This window comes from Lutzomyia longipalpis, chromosome 3 (assembly GCF_024334085.1).
Source record: "Lutzomyia longipalpis isolate SR_M1_2022 chromosome 3, ASM2433408v1".
Taxonomy (NCBI): Eukaryota; Metazoa; Arthropoda; class Insecta; order Diptera; family Psychodidae; genus Lutzomyia; species Lutzomyia longipalpis.
In genome coordinates, this window is record NC_074709.1 from 27,011,067 (window position 1) to 27,036,972 (window position 25,906).

Sequence of the window (25,906 nt, forward strand, 5' to 3'; positions counted from 1 at the left end):
AACATTTTCACCAGATGGTGGAGACGTCTGTTAAGGATCGGAAATAGATATGAAGGAGAATGACGATTGACCTTCCACCCCAATCATCACAGGATGAATGATGTGAAATGTAGGATTACCAACCCACCCACTTTGGGCAACAACACCAAAACCCTCTGCTACACAAAAAAGCTCCCCATTGAGAGAGCTTTGAGAGAGATTTTCTCGATTTTCTACTTTAAAAAGTTCAACAAAATATTTCTCATAAAAATGTTTAGAAAATTCATGAAAAGTGTTCAAAATACTTTTAAGCATCAAGAGACCTTCATTTAAGTTGAGAATTTTCGAAGAGGTTACAATACATAGCAAAAGAGCTCCACAAAAGAGCCCTACAAAAGAGTAGAATGCAATTTGAAGTTTATATTACACAAAATACGCCCCAAAGAGGGGAAGAAATGAATACATAACGAATGTATCATGTCCTCAAATGTTTATCCAATCATGAGTTTTGAATATGCACAAAATTCTTGAGAAAACTTTCATATTGTGGACTCAAAATGGCATGATTTGGTGACGAAGTGAGCTTCTAAAGCTCAACGTGTTGGCTTTCCCTAAAAGCTACAAGTAACTTTCAAACTAGAAACTTTCTCCTTGCTATAGAAGACTTTTCACGGGATTTCTTGCATCTTTCAAAAATATAACTATTCAGTCCTTTACAGCATTCTTGAGAGGAATTTTAGATATTATAAAATAAATTAACTTCATTGAAAGAAGGAAAGTTTATCCTGGGACATAATTCTAAAGGACATTGTCTCCATTAAATACGAAAATGGAAATGGATGCAAAAGCTCTTTAATTTAGTTAATTCGAAAGCAGGGGGTAACCGACTATGCTTAGAATGTACCGCGAGTGGCAAGAGTGGCAAGAGTGGCAATGAAAAAGTGGCAGGAAGTGCACCGCGAGTGGCGAGTCGGATACCCCCTGTTCGAAAGATTTCTTTTACACCATTTCTTTTACAGCCTCACAGCTTGTCGTTTCTTTTAATGTTTAAAAATCATTTTTTTAAAACATTCTTTCTATATTATTTTATCCAGAAATAAAATTTCTTTTAATAAAAATTTTTTAAGCAAGAAATTATATGAAAACATGCCAAAGATTCGAATAAACGTCAAACGTTAGATAGAAGAAACGTCAAATGAGAAACGTCAGTTAGTAAAAAACGAACATCCCACATTAGAATTCGAATGTAATTGCCGTTAATAAGGTTTAAAAATGTCAATTTGGAAAAATTTTAGTTTCTAATCGTTACTTTTTTCCATTTTAACTTCCTTTTAATTAAAATCGCTGTATCGCCACAGAATGGTCTTAAATTGAATTGTAAATGAAATTTGTTAAAACGACACATCATTAAAAATTTTAACTAACTCCACTACTCTTACGTTCTTATCTCACATTTTTTTACGTGAATCCCTCCAAATATCTTTTCAATAAAATATTTTAATCAATGCTACTCTTCACGTAATCTCTCAAAATTTACAGATGCTGAGAACTTCCAAACCCCTTCAGTGTGTGTATTAATTCCCCATCATTTAAACTACTTCGCACTGCTTTATGAATGAATTTTGCAAAAACACTAGACGAGAGAAAATTCCACACTTTGTGTATTTCCATATGTTTACCTCGTGAGTGTTTTTGCGAGATTACATTCACTTTGACTGCTGAGAAGGAAAACATTGACTTGTTTTTGTGTACATGGGGTAATTTTACTTAAGACTACGCGCGGAGGATGCCAGAGAAAATCCCCTTTTGCGTCTAATCCCCACAAAAATGAGCTAAAACATATTTGAGATTAATACACAAAAGTCCTTCTTCATATCCATTTGTCTTTCGATCCTAAAACATCATTCTTCCATATCTTCGCTCACGACGTTCTGTTGGGGTGGGTAAGCATCAAGAGATACTGAGGGGGAGGGGGGGGGGCAAAGAAGACATTTTCTTTTGGGGCACGTCGTGGGAAAATTATGTGAGAAAACGTCTCACGTCTTTTGTTTATATCGAGAGTGAAATTCCATATCTATTTGTCTACATGTATGTATGTTGTATGTTGCGTCTTTGAGATCATCATGAAAAATGCAATGGAAATTGAGGAGGATGCCAAGTTTTCCTTTCCTATTTTTCTTGGAAAAATAAAAAGCTCCCCGAAGGAGTACCTATATATTGGAATATCTTTTCCAAACACGTGACATATTGCTCATCTTGTACGAGAAGATAGATGGAAAATTGCAATAAAGCTCTCAAACTTAGAAGAGAAAAGTATGTGGAAGAGCATCTGTTGATATGTACTCTCAAGGCACAAAATGCGTGCAATTTTCTGTCACTCAAGTTCTTTTATCTGTACAGAAGAGAACATGTTCAATAGACGCACCAAATTATTAGAAATTTCTCTACAGCAACAGAGCTTTTCTCAACGAGAATCTTGAGGCAAAATAAAGCCATGATAAGTGCAAAGTAATTTAGAATGAGTATTGTAAGAGGATTTAAATCATTGAAGGTGTACTGCTTATGTTATCAACAACATAACATCTCATTCATCATGGCAAGATGATTAATTGGGAGTGCGGTTAAATAGAGAAAATACACGTATAGGGTTGAAGCCACCGAAGCTATTTATGTACTCACTTCAACTCTATGAAGTTGTGGGAGTTTATTAAAGTACATTTGAAATATTTTATTTCTCCAATAAATTAGAACGAAACTCTAACAAAAGTTTTTCTTCTCACTCTATAAAATATTCAAATGAAGAATTTCCAGGTGAAAGAAGTTCATTGAAGTTTTTTTTTTTGCTCAGGAAAACTTTGTATAACACAATTGGAAAAATATTTAAACTTGAAAATTAAAAAAATTACATTTTTTGTTTTAAAAGAACAATTACCTTATTAAAACTTTTGATTTTTTAGGAAAAAAGAAAGAATCTAATTTTTTTTTGTGTTTTTAAATAATACTTTTAAGAATGAGAAAGCTGACATTTAACCCTATTCTTTTAGTTTAATTCTGAAGTGAAATACATGAAAAGACTCTGCGCAAAGAAAATATCAAGAATTCTCTCAAGAGATGACGCTAGTTTGCAATCGCTAGCCTTAGGATTCTTCTTCTAGGAAATTATTCCAATAACTTCATTCTTTAGTATTGAATCTAAAAAAAATAATGGCGTTTAAAATATACAATTTCTTGAGGAAAACAAACTTCAACTTGTAGATTCAATAGACAATTTTGTAGCATATAAAAGTCAATTTCTTGTATTGAAATTCATGAGAAGCTCCCCGATTGAATTTTCAAGTGAATCGGGGAAAGAATGAAAAATCGATTTGAGAATCCTTAAAAATGTCTCCTTATATTGTTTGTGTCATCAATGTGAAATTTTCTTGATTTTCTATGGCACAGAAAATCATCAATTCCCCGCCTAGAAACCCAATTCATTGTTACAAGAATAGAGATGCGAAGCTTTCTATATATTTTGCCAAGTATGTATGTGGGGGGAAGTTAAACAGTGAAATAATTGCTGTAATTTCACCGATCGGTGAAGCAGTTCAGTGTGTAGAAGGGAAAAAATTGTCAACAGGAAAGGTCTCTTTGAGCAATTGGAGTAGAATAATTGCAAGAGGAGCAAAAGCAATTTCTCATTTAACTCCGATGTTTGAAAGCTTCAGCAGCATTGTTTGTCCATTTATTGCGAATTACCGATGAACACGGAATGCAGGGGTTGGGGGGTAAAGTACTTGGCGAAATATCAGCGCAATTTCTCGGGGCAATGGGTGAATGCATCGACACGGGGATAATTGTGACAATAATTTTCCCCCATCCGGCCTTCGCGGAATTATATCATTTACCATGTCTGGCTGTTTGCTAAATTCAGAAAGCTTATTTTGGTCCAAATAGCACCTCTGGGAAATGCAAACAGGCAGCAGAATAGCGCACAGTTTGTAACGGAGTTTAATTCAACACCCCCACATGCGGAAATGCTATATAATATGTGTGTAGGTTGAAGAATAAAGATGCAGGGATCAAGTGTTAAAAATAGTTTTTGGCATTTTGCAATGATTTAATCTCCCACACATAACAAGGTGATAAAATATAATTTATGAAATAGAAAAAGATTTAATAAGATTCAAATATATGTATATTAACTGATTAACGGAAGCTCTCATAAAAACATTCTTTTGAATAAATCACTAAATTAACAAAAGATGGCGATAAGAAAGTTTTATTTTTGCCATCTGCTGGCATTTTAGCATTCCCACAAAAGTCATGCATCTTCTCAACATTTTTCAACGCTTTTCAATTTTTTCTTCCAGTAAAAATTTAATATTTCAACCCAAACACGATAAACTTTAAAAGAAAAATTGATAATTCTACTTTACATGAAAAAACATTCCATCACTTTCCATCAAAAATTTTTCCACATGACTGATGAGCTTTCTTCCATCTTTTCCCATCCGAAGTGAATTTTAATCCTCTATGGGATTTTGAGAAATTCTTGTGGTTCTCCTTTGAAGGAATTTTATTTATACAGCTTCCAATTCGCACCGACATTTCCTTGTTTTTCTTCCTTCTCCATGCCAAAACATACAAATTAACCATGCGCTCATCAAAATTATTTTCTTAAGCCCCAGCAAAATGCCGGCTATTGCTGAATTACCGCGGCGCTGTGGCAATGAAAGATGGCGCAAGGGCGAGTATTTGGGGCCCTTTCTCACCCGGGGTGGCTCGTTAAAAAAATATGAATTTCATGACTTTTATTGCTACATCCATTAAATAAATTGAAAATGTAAATGATCGCCTATGATTCATGCCACATTTACGAAGGGATTTTACTACTTGGTGCCATATTTTATTTTCTGTGCAGTGAATTTCACCAAAAGAAAATCAATTTGGGTTTCCGGGTGGGAGGGTTTTATATTTTCAATTCCAATCGACAAACAGCATTGATGCTAATTTACCGAGGATTTCACTTCCAAAATGTAATGACTGAGAAATGAGCGAAGTGGAGGCTCATTCACAATCACCCTAAAAATATTTTGAGGGATATTTTTGGCGCCATTTACGCCCATTTAGGGGGTGTTTTGAAGAGAGCAATAAGCGAGAATCAATGAGAAAATATTTAATACATCGACGCCAAATTGACGGCGATTGGCGTCAATTGATAGTTCTTTCGCTTTTCTACGCTGTAACAAATTGTCACGCCAATTTCGTTTGACACCTACCCAGCTGACAAACGGTGTGAAAATGTTTCATCACCTGTTTCTTTGGGAATTTGTTGATAATTTATCATAGACTGTGTGAATTGTAGTCAAATTAATTATTCTGAATATGATTTTAATGAATTTCTGAGCTCAAAGTAGGATTAAATCAGATAAAGTTGAGGTTATGTCATAAATCAGAAGTCCAGCCGGGTAATTTAGTTCAATTGCAAGGAATATATTGTTACATGTCATACTGAACATTTTTTTGTTTATGTAATCGCTCTGCTGGTCAGCCGGGTAGAATTTTCATACAATAACTTCCATTTATTACACGTAGCGTATAAATTTCTAAATACTCCCTGTGCTAAAATATTAGAAGCCATTTTCTGCCATCTATTTTGCTAGACAAATCTTGAAAATTTAGAAACTAAGGTTTCTCTAGAAAGCAAAAGCAATCCTCACAGCTTTTTAATTTAGTTCTAAATTGGTTCTCGCGCTTTTGAATTTGCATCATAACGAAGACATGGTGGTTGCCTTTCTTCCACTGAATACCGTTGAATGTTGAAATAACTGGTGCGTAAAAAAATGCATAAAGCTGAATTTAAATTAAAACCCCCACAGAGTTAAATGAAATTTTCAGGAAGCTTCTTTCTTGCAATAGAGTTTTATTCGTTGGTAAATTTTCTCCATGCTTTTTCCTCTTTTTAATAAATCTTCTCTTTGATGGTATTTTATTTAAATTTTCATTTTGTTTATTTAGAAGATACTTTAGAACACTTCTAGAATGCATTTCGTGCATACATAAAAGGATATTTAACTCATTACTATTAAGAAATGGAAAGATGTCATCAAAAGGAAATAATTAAAACTAATTAAAAATTAAATATTGCATTATAAAGGCTGCATCTGGTAATGAAGAAAAGCTTTATAGTGTTGATAGAAAAATTTATTTAAGGCTACAAAAAAACCTTTTAAAGAATTAAATTATTTATTTAAAAAAATATACGAAAAACATCAACAAGTAAAATCATTAAAATCTGTTTTTAATTCCTCCCATACACTTAATATAAACAACATTAAATTGTTTTAACTCCCTCCTAGAGGAAAAAATGATCACATTAAGCCCTTATTTAAAATAAATTCTGAAAGTTTCTCAAATAAAGCTTAAATGTTTTAATTAAAATTTACATTTTAAAATTCCTTTAAACAACCTTCTTAAGCACCAACACTGGGCGGGGGGAAAGGGAGAAAATATCAATTATCCTTCAATATTGCAAGATTTTTCTATGGTTTCTCTGTAATACAAAGTCATTTAAACTTTCTCCACCATTCTTGTTCTTCTCATCATCATTCGCGTATCAAGAATTTATCTGCTGTGTGAAAGTTTTCTCCCAAGGGGCTCACAATTGTGGCACACAGAGTGACGAATGAAATGCTTAAATAAAAGGTTTTTCATGTAAAATGGCACTTGAGACATTTAAATGGGGTAAAGGTGCTCCAAATCTGTTTAAATTTAAAGACATCTGTTTAGTCTTTTCTGTTAAAAAAAAATCCTTTAGCTTAGAAAATTGCAAATCTTGTAAATTATGCAACTTAAATCAACTCTCAATTACACTATGAATAATTTAAAATGAGAATTTTAATGAAAAAAAAGTTACTTGAAGAGATTTACCTCCATAAAATGAAAGCTGCAGTATAAATGCAAAAATTATGCAGTAAGCAACCCCTCAGGAGAGGCGCTGTGTGGACAAGATTAATTTGCATCACGATGAGAAGGAACATCTTAACTCAATTTCATTCTTTATGCATTGAGATGCGGGGGAGAGACGCTTAAGAAGACCATCCAAGCTGTGTGTGGGAAACACTTTATTTACAATTTGAGCATTAAAGTGGGAATGTCCGTGGAACGAACACACTTTTGTATTAACGACACCTGAGCACTTTGCACAGTGCTATCATTTGTGTCTTGTGCTTAATTTTCCACCTGATTAATCCATCTCGCTCTCTTCCCTTGGCATGAACATTAATCCACCCCTCTTGAGAAGGTGGGAATGTTGTTACCACACGGTGTACTGTTAAATTTTATTATCAACCCCTCAAGAGTTGTATGTTGGATAAAATAAAAATGTAATTAAATGCGATGGGGGCATTATTTTTGGTCTTTGTTATGGAAATATCAAAAATACGAGGAAGTAAATTAATTGGGGATATTTGGGCAAGGCGATGAGGCACGTGTTCTTAATAAAAGCATTGAATTTCGTAATAGATGGCATCTAGTTTGGCACTAGTTTTTTTTTTTATTCTAAAACGTCTCAATAACTTTATGACTTTTGCGTTCCTAATTAAATTAGTTATAATATAATTAATTGATAAATGTTGATAAATTGTTGAATTAATTGATTGGGATTTGTTTTAAAAAAAAATAAAAATTAAAAATGAGGTTATGATATTTCATGCAGATGGGCCAAACCAGAAGAAATCGGTTATTTGGAATGATTAATGTTATATTTAAATGATTCACTTTAAAAATTCAAATTCAAACAGCTTTACAGTTTTAAATCAGAATTGAATGATTTTTAGAATTTTCTTTGGTTAGTTTCACTTACAGTAAGATTAAATGTAAATTTTGAGGTTATGTAATGTAATTGTAGTGGCTTTTAACCAACAAACAAATTATTTAACCCTTGGAGGGCATTTAATTGTTTTTATGCTGAAAATTTCTAATGAAATATGCTTAAAAAGAAATCGATATCAGTTGCACGATATTTTTTTAAGTCTATTGATTTTTTACGTTTGTACGATCTTTAATTTTATAGAAAGACGCCATCTTGAACATCTAACACTATTTTTTAAGACGCCATTTTGTTTTTCGTATTCAATTTAATAAAAAGCGCCATTAGTTATTTTTCTTTGAGCTGTTTTGTGCTTTTTGAACCAAAAAATCAACTCAGATTAAATAGTTCGAATTACTTCTGGCTCTATTTAAGCTGAAAAAATCCATCCAAACAATTTTCTCTCACCGGAAATTGCAAACTCTCTGACCCATAAAAAATCATTTTTCCACCGCTAAAAGCTTTCCTAACCCAACTTCTCGGGGTTATTCGGTTATTCTTATTAAACTCAACACAGAAAATTGCGGGATTTGGGATTTAAATTCCCTTTATCCCAGCGAAAATGGAATTTTCATTAACATGACGATATTATTACATTTTTCACTTCTCAATCCTCCCTCAGAAGGGAGTTTGTATTAAAAAAAAAGTTTGTGTATGAAAAAAAGGGAGGATATGTGACTCATATGCTGTGTTAATCCATATTGTATGGGGGTGTTGTTAAAAAAAGGAGCAAACAAATATTTATTTGAGCTTTACGAGCTTAAAATTAGACTTTTTATTCCATTTACTCTGTTTACCAAATACTTTTCCATATTTTCCAATATAACGAAGCTTTTTTTTTTGTTCGCGCTCTTTGGGAAAACTTTTTGCCATGGAAGAAAATGTAAATGGTCATCAATCAAATGAAAATTTTGGCAGGAAATAATCCCTGTTAAAGGATTATATGCTATACTTTCGAATAACTAATGATTTTGCTTTCTAAATTGATTTATCGGATGTTTTTGGAATACAGTAATGATCCGCAGAGCAACGTTTTCCAAGTTTTTCTTTTCTTTTTAAGACGATTTTGAAACATTTTCTGATGTAAAAAAAATTTCTTCGTTTCTGGAACTTTGGAACAGTCTTAATATTGTCTTAAAGTGAAACAGAAATATTTTTGTATAGCGAAGCATCACTGTAAATAAAGAACTTTATTGAGAAAACAAGCTTTTTCTTTTATTGGAAGAAAATAATGAACATTAAATGTTCTCATGTTGTTTAATACATGATTAAATAAGTACTATTTTATAACAATTTCTCCTATTTATTACTTAGTAGGTTGCCTAAACCCCCCTAAAAAAATGTAATTCAGGAAATCGCACCATCAATGTGAGGTCAGATAGCTCACGAGGAAGATGACGGAGCTACCTGGAATTTATTTCGTGTACGATAATCAAAAAGCAATAATAATTTTTTAATATGCGGAGCAATTAATTTGGTCGACTTTATGGGCTTCCGGAAATCCGCAATAAGTTCCTGCCTGCGGATTTGTTTACATGCGCGCGTCTCAATTGCGACAATGATTTTTCTCGATGTCCATGACCACGAGAAAAATCACCGTACGCCGCATGTTTCATTTTACATCTATTTTCGGACCGTGGTTGCGCCGCAATTAAAGTGCACGGACACCCGATGCGACGCTAATGTGCGTCGATTGCGTAATGACTTTGCCGGAAACGCGCGCGCGAGCTTCTCTTGGCATTCTCCTTGGGGGCGAGCACGTCCACACCAATTATGTTGCTTGACAAATAGCTGGACATTAGCATGACGACGATTGGAATTAAATCGTCACGATGATTTTTCCTCGGATGATGAGAAAATAACTGTTCCAAGCATTTTATCTGCCATTTATACGTTTAATTAATTACAATCACAATAAAATAATCAATATTAACATTTTCTGAGATATTTTCCTGCGCATTTTTGTAAATTAATTGAGTTGTTCTGATTAAAACAACTTAGTAACTGATATGGCGGTTTTTTAACGGTTAAATTACAATTTGAAAATTAAAAATGCTAATCTGACAGCAATTGTCACATGAACTTCTGTCGAAATATACTACTGTCAATTAAAATTCTACAAATTCCCAGAAAAAGAAACTAATTAAACAGAAGAAAATGAAATTCGTTATATTTCGAGATGATTTATATATCAAATATCAATCAAAATGCAAATTCATCTTATTATTCGAATAAAGATTGCACGTCTAATGGGAAAATATACCTCCAAAGGATCTCAGGAAGATGGAGAAACAATGGCATATTGTGCAATTCATTGTTTGTATTGTACGAAAAGAGACATTTCCGGAGGGGACTTCAATATCATGCACGTGCGTCCACCAAGTACCGAATAGGTTATTTCCGAAGATGTCCTTTAACCTCCCCAAAAACCTCCCACAACCTTTACTCCGCCCCTCAAATGGTCAGTTTCACAAAGGATACATTACATACTTCACTGAGCAAAAGGGACCTTATTGAGATGCTCACAAGGAGTGGGAAAGGCTTCTCATTTTGAATATCATTTCACATTGAAACCATGTCTGTCATCGCCAACCCTTCATTACCCAACATACATACAACGCATACATATTTACATAAAGTACTTCAATTTAGCATTGAATATAAAATTAAGGAAGAGCAAGAAATCGAATTTTGGGAGGAAAAGAAACTCATTTGTAGGTGAATTTATTTGATATTTGATGCGAAATGATAATCAAATGTGAGGAAATATTTTATAGCAAAAAAAAGAACTTTAAAAGCTCTTTTCTTGAAAATAAAAAGCAACATAGTCTTCAAAACGGTTAAAGTTCTTTAAGATCGATCCCCTTTTGCTATAAAAATAATTAGAAGCGCCTTCATTTTCCATTATTGCCTATTGTGGTGAAGTTTAAAAGCTCCCCACTTTATGGTCAATTTCCAATAGCTATAAATCGATAATCTTTTGAAATTTATTTCCAAAAGAAAGCAATTTTATGGCAATTATTGGAAACCCCATGTTATGGGTAAATTATGGTTAAAAAATATGGTTCAATTATTTTTATAACAAGAATTTATTTAGAAAATATTTTTTGTACCATAAAAATAAGATTACTTTAAAAAAAACTATTACTATTTCAATTTTGAAATGTTCTATCGAACATTTAATCATAATTAATTTTATAGCATAAGTGAGTGTTTCCACTTAGCGAGTACACAGTATTTTTAAACTTTCACGTGATATGAACCATCTCTATAATTTTTTTCTCTACTCCAAATAGCAATTTACACTAAAATAACCCACTACAATAAATTCTAATAAGTTTCTAAGGGTTTGTAACAACTTTTAACGTTTTCTCTCTCTCTAAATTTTCTTTCAGGCAAGTTCAGGACGGTCATTGTACGACTCCCTCTTTGCCAACTGTTTGGGAGTATTCGGAGGGATAACCACGCAAAACGTGAGTGTTTTAAATGATGTCGCATTTCACGAATTATTACTCTCTGGGTGTTCCCATAAATTCCGCCTCAATTGAGATTTACGAAATTTGTGCGGTTGTTTCGTATAAGAAATAATCTAGGATTAGATGGAATTCCAATGGCAAAGATTCCATTTTGGAGTTCAAACACATGGTGACACATTTTCATAAATATTTATGATTGGCAACATTTCTGCTCTTGGGGATGGGGAGAAGGGGGTGAGGCATTCAGTGGGATTTTTTAGAGTCAAAGAGACGTTCACGTGAACGGAAATTGATTTTAAATCATCATCAAACCGTTTCATGCTACAAAAATGCATCATAGCGTGGGTAAGGTGATAGAAAATCGCGAAGAAAAAAAATTGTTGAAATGATTTGCAAATTGCACCACATCGGAGGTAAAATGGATGCAATTTAGGCAATATAATGGTGTGCCAAATGGATCATATTGCGCAGAAAATTGTCCATTTGTCACTGTGAGCACAGAAAGGAGAGCTTCATTTTGGAGTGGGTGGCATGTCGCTTTTATGACGTGCAATTGAGAAAAGTTCGGTGGGTAACACCCACGTGTGAAGGAGGGCAATAAATTGTGCCGAGAGGTTGGAAAATATCAACAAGGGGGCAACATGAGAGTCAATTTCTATATATTGTTGATTTATTGGCTATACACCTCCCCTCCTCAACCCACTCTTGGAGGGAAAACTTGTTGGGTTGTATATGAATAGATGACAAACACACCAAACTGTAGCCTTTCTATTGAGATCACGAAAGGCCGGAAAGGATGCGGAGAGGAGTAGCCCAGAAGAAGTATATTTTAGCATATAAACCCTTAAATATAATACACCAAAAGATGCCTTCAGTTCACGTGGAAGGAGAGGAAATATCCTTTTCTTTCGGGGAAAATCGAAAAGTGATTTATTGAGAGGAAATTAATCACATAAATGGATTCCTTGCGATGGACATGATGGTGCTACTTGAGCTTATATAATAATTTTCAACAAAGATATATTGCGTTGTTGGCAAAGTTATGATTTTCTTTTAATTCTCTGCTTTGACGTAATTCCCATATGATTACTTTCTTATTGAAATTTTAATAATAAATTCAAAATATTTGAGAGGTTTAAATGGGAAAGAAGTTTATTCATTTTTAGTGTTGTCATAGCGGAAGATGTGCATTATGATAAACTTAATTTTATAGATGATCAAAAAACATTCAAGAAAAGTTGAAAATACTTTTTTTTATTAGGTTCTGCTAGGAAAACTCTGGAAAGATTTCCACGAAAAATATATAAACTGCTGACTTATAAATTTAAACGCATATGATTTATGCTTCGAGTTAAACCACGCAAATCTTCAGTGATTTATCGAAGCATGAACATTCAAAAGGTTTTTAAATTCATGAACAGAAAATTTAAAGAAATCATCAAATGAAGCCTTGATGCTTATGCTTTATGTACAAAAAAACTGAAAGCAGATGCAATTGGGGCGTGGTTTAGACAAATCTTTACGGAATTTTTCCCTCTTAACCTCAATGGATTATATAAAATTTAATTTAACTTTTTTTGAACATTTCTTGATTGCTTAAAATATTATTTATTGTTTTCAGTAATATCTTGACAGCTCACAAAAGAATAAACTTCTTCATTAATTTTTTTTTCGAAATCTTTTCGATTTTTTGTGAGTTTTGCTTCAATTTGTTGGAATCTAAAGTGAATAAACTCCTTTCATGAAATTTCATAAACAGACCTCACAAACTCCCACAAAACTATCAGCAGAATGAGCCAAACAAACTACTTTTATTAATCTAAATTTAATATATGAGAAAAGTTCTCACTTTGAGGGATTACTGAACATTCTTTTGGATTCTTTCGCAAAAGCCCTCAAAAAGCTTCCTCTTATTCTACATTATATATATAAAAGCTCTTCTGAAAGTTCGCAACATTTTCCATCTCACTTAAATACTCTTCGCTCGATATTCCTTGACACGCATGGATGGATGTTGGTAACAAAAGAGGACACCCACTCTCAAGAATTTCTCATTTAGGTGTATGGAGCGAATTTCAAGCTCATGAGTCGCATGTTACATATGTACATAGTACGGGGTGTAGTTGAAGCTTCTCCCACAATCATGAGGTGTGGTAACAGCGAGTTTAAATTACACCACCCACCCCCATCTTCATTTAATATTGTAATTGATTGGCATCAGTTGCAAATGCTGAAACTGCATGCCTGGAAGAATTTAATCCAACCCAGCCTCGCAGCAAGGATAATGCCATCGTGTGCCAAATGGGATTCCATTTGAGCCATTGGAAAGCCATTGATATGGATGGTGGAGAGGTCGGAATGATGAATAGCTCTCCATCAGACACTGCTACATGCAACAATCCAATTAACATAGAGATTCCCTCGATGTTTCTCAGAAAATGAAACTTCTTAATTGCCAAGGAGGTACGATATGGTTGTGAAGAGTTCCTGCTGAGGGTGGTGTAATTGCACATACACTGTGCAGTGCATCCTGGAGCTTCAATAATTATACAGCAGTGATGAGATGAAGGGGAAAGAATTAAAAATCTTGGCCATTTTGTGTGGAAAATTAAGCGCGCCATCTATCGGTAATTAATCCGGTGGATAAAAGACCAATACTAATGATCCACTAGCGAGGTATATTTTAAAGTTGATTGAAAAGAAAAAAATATTTAAAAATCTTTTGTCAAAGCAAACAGTCGTGAAATATTCTACATCAAAGCGTTTAAATTCGAATGTGTGTTCCATAATATATAGAATTTTCCTTAATTAAGAAAAATTCATGGAATGAGTAAAAATCCATCTCAAAGTTCATTTTCCCCATCGATTCCTCTTCAATGATTTTCATCCATTAATCAACACGCGTAAGAAATAAATTTATCCTCTCAAATTATGCAAATTTTCCCCACAAAACTTCCCTCCTACAAGTTTTGAAGAATTGTAATTAGAAGAGTTTCAGTTTGTTATATTCCACCCCCTTCTGTATGGCTGTGAAAGTTCCCAAAAACCAACCCGAAATGATGTGAACCACACTTAATACGTATTTTCACAGCGACATGCATGAAATTGGCAGATTTGGTGCAACATTTCTGGATGGATTTGATCCAACATTTCCAGCTATTTAACTCTATCAATTCTCACAACTATCCAAGGGCATGGAGACGGAATGAAATTCATGAATTCATGCATTCTCGTTGTCTTTTTTCTTCAATTTGGGAGTAGCATGTATTGGGAAAAAGGTTTGAGAAGAATGTGGAGAAAATTTACCAAGTTATGGAACATTTATTTTTCCAACAATAAGAGAATTTCTCTTGATTTTCTTCTACCATTTTAGTTTATTCATTGCAATTTATCTTTTTCATTTTAAATTATATTTTATTGCATGAATAATGGCGAAAGAGAATGTAATTTTCTCCCATTAAAATTCCACACTAGATGGCGTTTAATTGTTCGCGAGCCACCTAGTGGAGAAAACAATGGAAAGCTCTATTGCGATGCAGCCAACGTTAAATTGATTTTCTACCACGTATTAGCAATCAATCAACTATCGATCTAGTTTATTTAATTCAATTTTATCACACTTTCAACACGGTTTTAGCTGCACGTTCATTCGGAGAATTTGGCCCATTTTGCCCGGCGCTTTAATTAACAATGATAGTCAATTATTCATCAATGTGATTTTGCCTCTAAACTCAGGTCCATCAGTGTGACCTTTTTGCCTCCAAAAACAATCCTCATCGTCGTTCATGATTAATTACCTCTCGCAGGAAAATCCACCCTTGATTTTAGTTTGGACACATCGTGCAAAGTGGGGGCGGTGTGTTTGTACAAAATGTATAACATTCTGTGTAAACAATGTGCAAAAACTTTGTGGGAATTTTTTTTTATCAGTGTGGTGTAGCCAGAAAACCCGCGGAGTTTGTTTGGTCAGTCTGTCACTGACGGCTCCACGGTGGGACGGGGGGTGGGCACCGGACTATATGGGTGAAAGGTGATGATTGAGATTTTGTGTGAATTAAATATATGCTGCTCACATAAATATTTGTACAAAGCATTTCATGTGAGAGTTATTTTTGGTTGAAATTCCCCACAGCAAAGATTTTCCCACCCAGAGGTTCCAGAGAAATCACAAAATGCTTTCAAATATTGAATTTATATATTCTTCAAAATAAAGCCATGTTGCAGCAGATCTAATGCACTCCTCCAATTTACCTTGCAAACTCTCTAAGTAATGTGAGTAAAAACAATAAACAAACATCTGTTGGACCAACAAGGACTACGTAAGCATGAGATGCAATTTATTGAAGCATAAAATCATCCTAATTAAACATCTACAGAGGAGCGTATTAAATTAGTGGACATTGTGACTTGTTTACAATGTTCTATGCGAACCACAAATAATTATCTCTTTGGCTTGCATTTTTTTGAACCACTTGCATTTGAATTCGTTTAGAACTTCTGTACAAACCGGGCGTAACATATTTTTATGTAAATAACGAGTCGTTATAATATAAAAACGACATTGAATTTCTAACGTTTGAAATCTATCCATGGACTAAAAGAAGCAAAAGAGTGAATAGACTCCTTTTCAACTAGTCCACTTTGCCATTTTTCTACACTTTTTAACAAGCTTAAATCTCATTGAAAAAAGCCCCATAAAGCTCTGAAAAAAGCTCTCTTTCACATTCAATTTAAAGCAGAGAAAGAAAGTAGAAAAATTCCAAGAATGCAGAGAAAATTGAAGAATTGTGAAACAAGGAACAAGTCCATTTGAATTGGTAGAAAGCCCTTATATTTCACATGATGGATTTATTATTGTTTTCTTCCCCTCCAAGAGACAGTGAAGCAGATCAAGCTTGAAATGGGAGTTGGGGGTGTAGAATGAAAGCCTTGGGGAACATTTACGCAATGATTCCTTTATCCATTTGCTCCAGAATGGCATGAAAATCAAAATATGAGCAGCGGAAGAAGCGGAAATGATTGTGTGCGGGTGAGAAATTGAAGATGCTGGCACTCAGGCCTAGCTCTCTTGCCATATATAGTAATCATACCGTATCAATCCGTAAAAGCCCCTTCGGTGGAAATACACAAAAAGAGGAGAAAATGACGATAAAGAGGGTGAAGTGAAACAAAAAAGGCGGATCGTTGAATTTTTTTTCATCAGGTTGAGGGTGGTTTGACAAGATAAAATCTCCCCCTTTTATATATACCCAACAAACACCTTGCAACTTTAACTTTGGAAACTCTGAAGCAACGTTGCAAGAGAGTTTACTTCTTAGTTGCTAAAGTTGCGAATATGGTTGCATGGAAAACGATGCAGTATACTTTATCGCGATGTTGCCAAAGTTGCAAGATTTTCTTTATTATTTCAATAACTTGAAAAATTTAAGTGTTTTTGCATTCTAAAGTCTTTTCTACAACTCCATAAACATTAATTTACCTAAAGACACACTAAAATCTCAATTTTAAGCAAAATAATTAACTTTGAAAAAATCACTTAGAAAATAGTTGCAGGAAAGTATATATCAACGTTGCGCTAGTTGCAAAAAAATATCGAAAAAGAACAAATTTTCCTTGAAATTGAAGTTTTTTTGGACTCTAAATGAGTTTTATGCATTATTTATCCCTAAAATAATTATTTTTTATTGATAATTTATCAAAAATTGTTAATTTTATTAAATATAATTTATTTAGTTGCTTAAACGTTGCATCAGGGTATGATGGCGCAACCCAAGCACGTTTTGTGCCTATGTTGCGCCTTTCACCGCAAGGGGCGCGTCTATCGCGAGAAATAACCCAAAACAGACATAGAGTGGAATAGAAAAAAATGAGTCTGTCTCTTTCATTTATGTTTACAAACAGCAAAACTAGCGCCGCCCTGGTGGGTTGCTACCGAATCATTTTACAACGTTGTTGCAAAGGTTGCTGCATCGTTGCCTCAGAGTTGCAAAAAATGTCTAACATGGCCGACGGCATAAAAAAGTTGATTTTTATTTCATTATTCCGAGCAATTGGGAGCCCAAAATGATGTGGGAAGGCTTTCTTAGGGATAGTTGGGTGCATTACTTGTGTTTAAATAATTAATTAAAAAAAATTAAATTTTTGACCCCCCAAAAAAAACAATTTTCGGTATAAAAAAATTAAGAAAATTGAGATGGGAGCATCATTTAAGTTCCTTTGAGGCGATTTCATGACGGTAGAACCGCATGGCATATTTTTTTTCATTTGGAAAAAATCTAAAAACTCTATTATTAAATAATATAAATTATCCATTAGAGTTTGTCATTTATTATGATGGGAATATGGACGCCATATGATTATTATGAGTGTGTACCATATTTCCCTCCATTTATGACAGCGGAATGTTTTGAAATATTTTTTGAAACATTTTTGTTTCAAAAAATTTTAGTTGCGAGACGGTATACGGGAAAGGATATTTCAGAGTTTTGCAACGTTGAGGCAACTAGTTGCGGCAACGCAGATATCTATTGACCATCTACTGCGAGACAACGCAGATATATACCGTTAGGCATGGTTGCATTGTAGTAAATGTAACTCCGCGCAACGTTTAGGCAATTATCAATGGTTTGTTGGGTAATTTATTGTGTATGTATATAGGTAATCCTTCACATATTCATCATGTTATGCGAGATCCAATTTGACAAGACAATGGGGATGACAAACTCGATGGGGAGGAATTAAAGTGCGAAGAGGATCAGTCCTCGGTGGTGGGGGTGCTGCCCCTGCTGCCAGAAAGGTCAATTTAGAATGATGAGAGCCTTATGGAAATTTGTCTTGACTTCTTATCAGACAAGCAAAAGCTCGGTATGTGTTGCTTTTCATTTTCTTTCTCCCCCTCGTCCAAAGGCACCCCTGTGGTGCTTTTCAGCTTTTCATAACACACAAGATCCCATCTCTGTGTCATCCCTTGAGGAGATGGGGTGCGGTAACAGCACCCACTCCCCTATTCGTGTTCAGCAAAAGTGTCATCTTTCAACCGATATTAAACAATACGTCAATCAATATAATGCCAGAAGTCTCCCCCTGGAGAGGAGATATTAAATTGATTACTGTGCCACTTAGCCTCTTTAGGGATGACTTCAGAAGCCCCATCATATGTACTCTGTGTAATTAAGTGGGTGGAGAGCATTTTTTTTCTTTTGCCCTTTTTTCTCTCTTTCATAGCCGTTACTAAGCACATAACTTAACACAAAATTCAATTTTGAAAGTTCTCTTTTGGGGGTGGAAAAGTTTAGGCAATTCCTTATAAGTTAGAATTCCGTGACCTTTAAAGGTCTCTCTTATTTACTTTTTCCACAAGCTTAAAGAAAAAGTAAATGTCTAGACTGCAGCTTGTCTCCATGAATTGTTTTGAATTAATCCATAAATTATTTTTCAAATAATTTTTTCTTTTAGTTTTTGGAGTTTTCATCTTTAATTTGCTTTAATTTCTTTCTTAATATACAAATATTTATTGTTAGAAAAATCACAAAATACTTCTTTCTAGCTGTGTGAGCTTTTAAAAGCTTTATTAAGCTACAAGTTCATATAAGTTTGTATCAACTCCCTTTAATTTCTTATCAAACTTCTTGGAACATTTTATGATTCAGAAGGTGCTTGTGGGAAATAAAATCATCGATATTGATTATGATACCATTAATCGCCCCACAAGTATAAGGGAGCTAAAACTCGGAAAACTTGTCCTTAAAATCATTTTCATCTAAACTTCATAAATGAACTTTTTATTGGTCCATAAAATACACAAAACTCCCTCTCTCTCTCTCTCTTACTTTCATATCATGTTGTTGATGCAATAAAGTTTTCCCTCAACAGTGTTATGAATTTTGAATCCTCGATGGTACTTCAATGTATGAGAAATCCCCTTAATAAAGTGCTATGAAAATATTATTTCTTCCAACTACTTTTGTATGTATATACATTTTCTTCTTCCTCACTACATTTGGGATAATTGAATTTTTTGTTCGTAGTTTATATTTACTAAAGAAATTCTTTTGCAGGTAAAATGTAAATTTTTCAGTCAACGGGGGATGATTTTAATGCATATAATCCTTTGGAGATTCCTCTCGAAAGAATATTGTGAAAAATTCTCTTTGATTTATTTGCCGAAACAGTTGGAAGCAAAACTTCCACTCTACTTGCGCTCAAGAATGTAGCTTTTTATGATAAAGTGAGATGAATGAGAATTCTAGCTCCGCATTCTAGCATTAATAGAACAACAAATAAACACAAAAATTGTGTGAGAAAGTTTCCTTGAGGAGTGTAAATTGAGGAATGAAGTTTATTCGTTTGGAATGCAAATTTGTCTTAAATGAATTTTCAAAAAGTTAATTGTTATTGATGCCATGCAACATCCCATAAATCTCACAAGCTTTTGCTTGCGGAATCAACACACACATCCGTTCAATCTTTCGTATGTACAAAATATTTCACATATTGCATTTCCATGTCCATTTTATGCTGCAAATTGAAAAGTTTCCCACACATACGAACGATTGTTTTCCAAGCACTTTTCCTAGCTTTTCACTCACTCTCTCCCTCGTATTTTAGCTGCACTTCCGTTTTAGAACAAACCTCCCCCGGATTTGGCAACGCAAAAACTTTCGTGCTACGTATCAAATAAAATAAATATTGAAATTCAATTAAATCGCAGCATTAAATGCATCACGCAAAAAAATTCAGCACAAACATGTTTGCCAAAAAACCCCAAAAAAGATCCATAAGCAAGATAAATTCTTAACCTACAAAGAGACAGAAACTTTTTAAAGTATAAGGAGATCCCGCGACGATCGACATGATAAACAAAGCCACGACATCCGATGTAATTTCATTACAAAGTTTTCCACCCCAAATTCGATTTGGAAGTTTGTCGTCTATGGAGGAATTTTCACCCAAAAAAAGAGGAAGAAGAAGAAATTTAGTATTCAACATGTGAATATTAAATTTCTCTACGTGACCATGATCTGATATTGAATTTTATCCTCGTCCAATGATTACGTTACAATGGAATTAATTAAATCAATTCGTATTCACCTTTTTTTTCCCACGCAATGTTTTGTATGTGTGAAGAGGTTGGAAAGTTTTAGGCCTTATTGAGCAATGTTTTTTAAATTAGTTTTTAAGCTTTTTTAAACAAATTGAAAGTAATTCAGGGCGGGAAGAAAGATTTTGGGTCAATTTTGATGGGATTTGAACCTGTGTTTGAATGCTATTATTACGGATTTGAATGGATAATGCATTTTAAACCGCTCGGCTACGAAAAAGGAGAGAAGAGGATGTTGTTTAGATGCGTTCCAGTCTATTTAATCATTTTTTACTTCTACTTTATTTTTATACGAAAATTTATTTAACCCTTTCGCGTTCTTTAGGTCACGCGAGCATGAAACATTTTATTTTCTTGGAATTTAATTTATTTAAATATTTGTCCAAGTTAAAATTGAATTGAATTTACGTAAATAAAGGCTAAAGAAGACGTTCTGGTTGCAAAAAGTCTACTTAAAGCTTACTTAGAGAATAAATATCGTTCTAAAAAAGAGAGCATGTTTCAATGTTTCTATTTTTCATGCGGACGCGAAAGGGTTAATTTAAAGAATTATTCAGTGTACAAGAAAGAAAGAAGCATTCGAATCAGGCCATTTTCCCCAATAATAATTATAGTAAAAGCCCATAAAATTCTCAAAGTTTCTCACTTGAAACAATAAACTCTAAAATTACGCTAGAGGGCCTAAAACTTTTGTACGCACCCACGTTGTGCTTTACTAGTTAATACATTTTGTTTGGTTTGCTAAACAAGAATAAAAAATAGTACCTATGTAGTGTGAATAGCACGTGTGATGGACATTTTAAAATTGCTGCATTTCATCGCAACAATTTGGTATGTGATGTACAAATTGGAATTTTTACAGCAATCTCTTGTATTTGAATATTCTATGAGCATTCAACCCGAAGGTTACATACACCGCGAAATTCTCTTATTTTACAATTTATGTTAAAACACGGAAAAGCATTCCATCCCCCCCCCCCTCCATACGGAAATTACTTTTTTTTGCATTGAGAATTTCATATTTAGCAGCCTGCCGCGTAATGTGATTTTTACGTACAATTTTGAGGTAATTTTTATGGATTTTTTTCTTGATTATTTTTTTTTGTAATTTGGACTCACCCTTCTTTTTCCAGAAAATATGTTATATGTACCAGAATAATTATTTACAAAATATTTAATAAATGTTTAATATCCTCACAGCTCATGTTAAAAAAAAAGCTTTTTGAATGATTCTACAAACTAATAATGAAATTTCTATTCTCAGCAATTAAATGAGATATAAAAAAACAAACAAACATATTGGAATTTAAGCCTTCCACTCAACCCATTGAATACTGAGAGAATTTTTATTAATATAATCCAATTTCAGAATATTTAATAAATAAAAAGTCCTCACTAAATTCAATACTTGATCAATGATTTGATGAAAAACATTTTGCATTGATATGGATGAAAAAAATGTCATTAAAATCCCTGGATTTTGATTAAAAAAGAAAAGCGAGAAAAAATATTAATAACAGCATTATTAAAATTGATTACCTTCATACGGAAAATGTGAGGAAAAAAGACTAACGAGGATTGGTTTTTTTGCACTATACAAGGTAGAAATATTCGAGAACTTAAGAGATGGAATTTCTAATATTTCTTAAATATATTTTTTGTAAAATTCTTTTATTGATTTCCCAAATTCATTTCACGATTTTATTAAAAAATATTTTCTATTTTTTGGCTATTTTAATGCCTAAAAGAATTTATTTTATGTGTCACGACTACAAAATCTCAAAATTCCCATCATATAAGAAAAGGAAGAAAATGAATTTTCAGCTAAACTGCGAAGGTTTTGTTCAACATTAACTGTGTGGAAGTTGAATAAATTACCTAATTTATGATTCTTTAGAAAATATTTTCTGCAAGTTCCTCTGCAGATGGAGGTGGTCTGGTTGTTTTTGACCCAAAATGGAAATGATGTTTTCCATCCTGAGATTCATCTTTTCCATATGGGACATGGGCCAAATGCCATTGAGAATGAAATGAAATTACCTCACATTGTGGGCCAAATTGCCACCACAATTGGGTTAACTTTGTAAAAGAATTCTGGCCACGGGGCTCGTCATCAGGTTGGGGGTCTTCGGGGCATAAAAATGTTAAAAGAAACCGAAATAAGGCAACGGAGAGGGGAGGGGGGAAGCAATTGATTCCTTATTCAGTAAAATTGTAGCTGCATCAGCAATTTCACTGAAACTTTTCTCTCCAAAGGCACCCAAAGAGTTGCAGCAATGATGTGTAGCTTCATTGTGCGAGAAGTTATGTTCACATTCAAGTGCCCTATATATGGTAGATATGACGTACTAAAGGGAATTCCTCAAAGGATCAAATATGATGCCCTCCTCTCTCCCCACAGCAGCCCCAAAGGAAATCCCACAAAGATTTTCCACATAACTCTTAGATGGTGAAAAATTGAATTTCTCAATAAAGCCATACGTGCGTTGAAATTGAATTGAGCATCTCATTTCGCCCTCCTCACCTAATTTAATTCAACTGCAAATGGCAATTTGTTTGTTCTCCGTACGCAGTGGACCCTTTTCCGCCCCCCCCCCAGTTCCAATTCTTAGCTTTGTTTGCTAAAAGGGAAATCTTTGCCACTGACTGACTCAACTTGGTGCACTCAACAAAGGCTCTTCTGGGAATTTGATACAAAATACAAAAGCCACAAACATATACTTATGTAGCCACATATGCTCTACGTACATATGTATGTAAAGCTATATATATATAAATTTTTTACATGCAAAAGATCCCTGTTAAATCCCCTTTGAAAATCAATGGCAAGAAGATTGGGCATGGCAAAAGGAATCAAATTATAAATAATGTTCCATTATTTTGGGGGAAAACAGGGAGAAAACAGAGAATATTTAATCAGGGTTAGATTTGAGGGAAACAACACGTGTGTTTATCTTGTCAGGTAAGAAGAAACTTATCAAGCCACCCCCTCGCTAAATCCATTTCTACCTGATAAATGAGATTGGAGATGAAATGCGAAGAATTCACAAATCAACCGTATGTTGAGTTGATAAATATTTAATTTAATGTACTTAATTGGAAAAGTTCCTTTAGTCATTCTTTGTTTATTTTATTCCACAACATCCCCTTTCTGCATGTGATAGCTCCCAAAGGGATGAAAAAAGCATTTTCCAGGGAGAAAATTTTCATAAACATTCCCTCCGACATTTAATTGATTTTCATTCTTTTGCGAAAAAATGTTTTTTCAACATTTAATTGCATATCGTGTAATTATTTCAATTATGTTGAACATTACATAAACAAGATTGCAATGTTTAGCATTTAAATCGCTTTTAATTGGAGGAGGGAATAGATTATTATTGTGTGCGTGGGTTCAATTAGCTTGCAAAAATATTTTACAAAAGAAAATTCAACCCACTGCAGAAGAAGCTGAGAAATTCGCGAGACATGTTGGAAGTACAAAGATAAATAAAATTGGGATAATATTTCAATTATTTGACATTTAAGTGTCGAATGTCAAATAAACGTGGGATAGAATGTCGAACGTTAGAAAAATATCAAAGACAATACAGGATATAATGAGACAAAGAAAAATAATTGAACATCTTTTGGATTAGGTGAATTTTTCATTAATTAATGGAAAACTTGGAAATTCGGATACAAAATGTCAAATGTTTTGGTATTCTGAAATAATTGTCAAACGTTAGAAAATTAATAAATAATATATTAAAACGTTACAATCGTTACAATTTAAAAAAAAAATAGAGCTTTGAAGCACATACAATAAATAATAGATAAAGTTAGTTTCAAATATTTTAGATTATGTATTAAGTTAATTCAGAGAATGATGAAAAATCTGGTAGAATTGGCCAATTCTTTGATTAATTGATAATTTTTTTTCCAAACGTTTATGTTTGATCTGTTCGACTTTAAAAAAAAGTTTCAGAAGTTCTTACGTTAAATTTTAAAATTTTCGGTTAATAAATAACTTTTCTAAACATTTTTAAAATCAGGGTTCCAAAAAGTTCTGTTAAAAAACTTGGGGTTAAAATTAAAAATCATTCCAAACATCCAATAAACTTCTTCAAAATATTCCCCTGATGTCAGCATCGTGCAAAATCTTCTCAATCTCCCTCAATATGCTTAATCATTAATAACAATTTTTTTGCACAAAATTCAATAAGAAGTTTTCTTTAAAAATTTCCCCCCGTAAAATGAAAATTAATTTTCCACGTGCCCTCCAATCTCTTTGCATTATAAAACAAGCAAAGTCAGAGCTTACAAGTGAACAAGAAGAGCAAGAGAACATCGAGGGTGCGATTGGAAAACACGGAATTTGGGGTAAAAAAAATACGAAGAATCCCACATTGCTCCTCCTTTTGTGATTGAGCACATCGAGTTGTTACAATGAAAATTCCTGAAAATTTTTTTCATCTTCTACGTAAAGTTTAGAGTAGTTTGAGGAGGTTGTAGAGCATATAAATTGCCCATAAAACATGCGAGAATGAATTAGTGCGAATAGAGCATGTTTTTGAGCTTTTGGAATGATGTATTTTGAGAGGATTCACCACGGTTCCTCCCTCCTGTGAATATGAGCTTTTATATGTCTCAGTATGCAGTGTTTAAGGTAAAGCTCCCTGAAGCTCTTTTTGAAGCTCTTCTTCATGAACACGACGCGCTTTACTTTTTTCTTTGGCTCCCTCATCACAACTTTTGGTATGAAATTTCCCACCTTAAACACTCCCAAAGTGTATCAACATTTTGATGGTATTTGTATTGATTTTTTGACACACAAAGCATCGTCTTTTGTAGCATAAAATGCATTTTTCTTTTCTTTTTTTTTCCGAAGAATATTAAGAAACTTTACAACGTCATCGTTGTTGTGGGGAAATTCATCAAAAGAAATCTTTTCAGCTTAAGTATTTTCCATATACGAAGAACATTCTACAGAGGGATGTTTGTATTTTCCCTAGAATCATCTTTATAATTGCACAGAGCTTGGGGAGAAATAAAATATTTGTGATTTCATCTGGTAAAGATCAAAATATTCATATTTTATGAGATGCATTGCACAAGGGAAGAATTTTGTTAAGAAAAATGTTTGATTTTCTCCCACATTCTGCCATTATTAATGGTCGCGTGGAGCAGGAGAAAAATAGGAAGACCAACAACTCGCTCAACGGATGAAGAATGTACTTAAACCATTTTTTTTACTTTTCTCTGTTAAGTGGGGAAAGTTCTGCATTTGGGGAGCTTTGAAAAATTGCTGCAGAGAGGTTGAAATAAATATTTATGAAGATTTTTATATGTTATAAAAGCGATAAATATCAAAAGTTTTCATAATAAAATATGTAAAAATGAATTTTCTTCTATATGTATTTAATTTTGTGAATATCCGTCCAGAAACTGAGAAAATCAAAATTTTTACGCTAAATTGTTTGTTAGGAAAAATTCAACATGGCGGTTCAACCTTTTTAG

At 33.5% G+C, this 25,906-nt stretch overlaps 1 protein-coding gene across 2 annotated transcripts in view; it reads left to right on the plus strand.

Moving 5' to 3' along the window:
• The window catches only part of LOC129793519 (G-protein coupled receptor dmsr-1), a 65,399-nt gene that overhangs the window by 19,045 nt on the left and 20,448 nt on the right, over positions 1 to 25,906 (plus strand). For both annotated transcript variants that reach the window (XM_055833617.1, XM_055833618.1), the window contains exon 2: positions 11,227 to 11,304. The gene's annotated coding sequence lies outside the window, so the exon portion shown is untranslated. The remainder of the gene's footprint in view (positions 1 to 11,226; positions 11,305 to 25,906) is intronic.